This window comes from Sinocyclocheilus rhinocerous, unplaced genomic scaffold, assembly GCF_001515625.1.
Source record: "Sinocyclocheilus rhinocerous isolate Xijiao unplaced genomic scaffold, SAMN03320098_v1.1 scaffold170, whole genome shotgun sequence".
NCBI lineage: Eukaryota > Metazoa > Chordata > Actinopteri > Cypriniformes > Cyprinidae > Sinocyclocheilus > Sinocyclocheilus rhinocerous.
In genome coordinates this window covers 268,677-272,827 of record NW_015639772.1, presented here as the reverse complement: position 1 = coordinate 272,827, position 4,151 = coordinate 268,677, and the positions used below count along the sequence as shown (strand labels likewise).

The following is a 4,151-nucleotide window of genomic DNA, read 5'->3' as shown; positions in this document are numbered from 1 at the left end:
TTTATCATGAATAAATGTTACATAAAGTGCATAATATAAAATAGGCCTACAAGAAAACATTTTTATCCATCCTATACAGTCTTGTAAGTCCATTAACTGATCGTCTTTTCCCCGTAATATTTGTATATTATTATTAATAGCCTATTATTATTGGTTATATTTTTATATTCGTTTATATTAATTTTCCCTTCATTTCGATCTCTAATGAAAACACAACACGCTCATTTATCATCACACATGGGCATAAATACAATCATAAAGTCAAAACTTTATTGGCATAATTGTCAGGTATTTATTTACAAAATATATGGTAGGCTAGCAAATGCTAGCATAATTATACAAAACGTTAACTAGGTAAAGCGATACACAAATTGAAAGGGGAAATAAGCATATATAACAATTAATATAAAAATATAGCCCTAAGTTAATGTAATAATAATAATAATATACAAATATTAAATTTAATGTTTAATGTTAATACAAATGTTTTATCTATTTTTGATACTCCCTGGTTGCTATGGTCATGCAGGTTTGTTTACACATTAAACTCGTGACCACGAGAAAAATATGTCGTTCCCTCAACATAAGAACATAAGGATGTCATTACCTCGACAAAATGAATCATGCAGTGTGAACTCGGCATAAGGGAAACGCAAAAATTATCATGATATTATCTGTCATAAACGTTATCAACTGTCAAAAACAGTAGCATTTAACACTAGTACACACAGATCTGTAGAACAAGTAGGTTACAGAATTAAATGAAATACGCAAAAACTAGCCATGAAGAAGTCTATGCTATGTCATTCAGTATAGTACAATTTTCCCAAATCATGCAATAAACTTTCATAAGAGCAGTAGACAAAGTTATTGTAGTTGTGTATTGTTGCAATAAACAATAAGGGGGAAGAAAGAAAGCTAAAAAAAAGTAAATAATTAAACAACACTGCGTAGTCAAAATCTCATGATATAAACGATTAAGCGCCTATGCACAGGATATTTAAAACGTAGGCCTACAAAAGTATATTTTATATATATGGCTAGACGGCAAATAACCTACTTTTCCGCTCTTCAAACACACACAAACATTAGCCTTTTACAGACATAGTGTTTGAAGAAAACGCTTTACTATTCAAACATCAGTTATTTACCCTTGCATTGCGAAAAAGCGGAGAAGCTGAGAGCTTGAGGATCCAATAGCGTTACGAAGTTTTACTGAGAAGCCCTTTGTAATACTAGCATTGGTTAAATATTTGTAAAACCCTCTGATTTCTATTATTTAATAATAACAAATTATAATAGAGATTCACGGCACACCTGACTGGGTTAGGGTATGGCAACTGCCATACGGAAACGCCGCCCCTGGTTCCCACATCCAGCCTAGAGAAGGTTCCTGTTCCTGTTGCCGTTGGTCGGCCCCCTGGAGTCGGCGGCCATTCCTCCTCCATGGCTCCTCCCTCAGTCGGCTCCACCATGGGCCGTCATCATGGCTGTGGCCTGAGTCCCATTTGGCTCCTCCTGCTCCAAGTCCCTCCGGTTTCCTCTTTGGCTCCTCCCTCCATCGTCCATTGTCACCTCCCTGGACTAATGGCGCTTTTCCACTGCGTGGTACAACTCGGCTCGGTACGGCTCAGTACGGTACGGCACGGCTCGGTTCGGCTCGGTTTGCGTTTCCACTGCAGTTTAGTATCGCTTTAGAATGCTGGCTGTGCTGATTTTAATCTAATGGTTCTGTTGTGTTTGTGGTGCAATTTCAGTGACGCAGGTAGTGACGATTCTCTCCGGCCAATCCGTGATCAGCAGAGTTTATACGTCACGTTTTGGTAACGGTACGGTACGCTTGGAACCCCAACCGAGGTGGTACTAAAAAAAGTACCAGGTACCAGGTACTGTACCCAGTGGAAAACCCCCCAAAAGTGAACCGTACCGTGCCGTACCATGCAGTGGAAAAGCGCCATATGTCTGCCGGCCCCCTCCTGGGTGTCCCTTCTGGGAGGGTGGCGATATGTCACGCCCCTGCACTCTATCTGTGTGTTTTTCCTCTCCATGTGCCTGCCCTGACCTAGTTTTCCCATGTGTTTGATTGCTTATTAGTTCCAGGTGTGTCTCGTCATCCCCTTGTCAAGTCCTGTGTATTTATAGTGAGTCCTGTTCTGAGTTTCTTTGTCTGGTATTGAATGTTCGTCTTTCCCCGCTACGTGTGTGTTCCTGGTTCCTTGGATGTTAATTAAAGTCTGTTTGTTTGAAGTCTACTCCACGTCTCCTTGTTCCTCGCTCCGTGCTTCTCACAGTAGAGCATCGTGACACTAGCAACACTGTGTCTAAAAATAAGTTGTTCAATATTAACTTCTTGTTTATTGAGATTATGTGTTAAAGCAATATAATAACTAAATTATTCAGTTGGTCTGAATATCAGCACAGCTTGTGCAAACAAATCACAGCCATGCTGGTATTCAGACCAACGGCACTGTCATTTATATGGTGTTGTTCATTTATTTGTTTAATTAAGGTTAATTTACTTTTATATAATTTTTTACCTCTTTAATTTATGTTCTGTAATCTGAACATATGTAATTTATTATTTTTAATTATAGTCATGACTCTCAACTGGTCCAGAGCAATTTTAAATCAAATCTGCTGAAAAAGTTTGAGTGTCTGTATGAAGGAACATCAAAGCATGGAAACCCAACACTCCTGAATGAGATCTACACAGAGCTCTACATCACAGAGAGGGAAAGTGGAGAGATCAGTAATGAGCATGAGGTGAGACAGATTGAGACACAGTCCAGGAGAGCAGCAACAGAGGACACACCAATCAAATGCAATGAGATCTTTAGAACTTTACCTGGTCAAGAAAAACCCATCAGAACTGTGCTGACAAAGGGAGTCGCTGGCATTGGAAAAACAGTCTCTGTGCAGAAGTTCATTGTGGACTGGGCTGAAGGGAAAGAGAATCAGGACGTCCAGCTCATATTTCCACTTCCTAGCCATCAAATGCAGTGACATCTTTAGAGCTTGACCTGGTCAAGAAAAACCCATCAGAACTGTGCTGACAAAGGGAGTCGCTGGCATTGGAAAAACAGTCTCTGTGCAGAAGTTCATTGTGGACTGGGCTGAAGGGATAGAGAATCAGGACGTCCAGCTCATATTTCCACTTCCTTTCAGAGAGCTCAACTTGATGAAGGACAAAACACTCAGTCTTTCAGATCTTCTTCATGACTTTTTTCCTGAAACCAAAGAAATAGAAATATCCAGTGATGAATATAAAGTATTGTTCATCTTTGATGGTCTGGATGAGTGTCGTCTGTCTCTGGATTTTCAGAGTGATGTGAGGTTGTGTGATGTAAGTGAATCAGTCTCAGTGGATGTGCTGCTGATGAACCTCATTGTGGGGAGTCTGCTTCCCTCTGCTCTCATCTGGATCACCTCCAGACCAGCAGCAGCTGATCTCATTCCCTCTGAGTATGTCCATCGAGTGACAGAGGTGCGAGGCTTCAATGATCAACAGAAGGAGGAATACTTCAGGAAGAGAATCAGAGTCTGGCTGATACAATCATCTCTCACCTGAAGTCTTCAAGGAGCCTCCACATCATGTGCCACATCCCAGTGTTCTGCTGGATCTCAGCCACTGTTCTAGAGAAGATGTTGAGTCAAGCAGAGAGTGGAGAAATTCCCAAGACTCTCACACAAATGTACACACGCTTCCTGATCTTTCAGACCAACATTAAACATGAGAAGGACTATGAGAAGACAGTCAAAGATGAAGATATGATTGTCAAACTGGGGAAACTGGCTTTTGAGCAGCTTGTGAAAGGCAACCTGATCTTCTATGAGGAAGACCTGAGAGATTGTGGCATTGATGAGACAGAAGCATCAGTGTACTCAGGATTGTGCACTCAGATCTTCAGAGAGGAGTTTGGCTTGTTTCAGGGGAAAGTCTTCTGCTTTGTTCATCTGAGCATCCAGGAACATCTAGCAGGTCTATATGTGCACCTCTCCTTTACGAAGAACAACGTAAATGTGTTTGACCGAACTGAACAAAGTCAGTTTCCTAAAATTTTTAACCAGAACAAATCATTATCTAGCTTGCATCAGAGAGCTGTGGATGAGGCTTTACAAAGAAAGAATGGACATCTAGATCTTTCCTGCGT

The 4,151-nt window shown here is 40.7% G+C and overlaps 1 pseudogene; it reads left to right on the top strand.

Moving 5' to 3' along the window:
• Positions 1 to 4,151, top strand: part of LOC107751820 (protein NLRC3-like) — a 25,604-nt pseudogene that overhangs the window by 6,012 nt on the left and 15,441 nt on the right.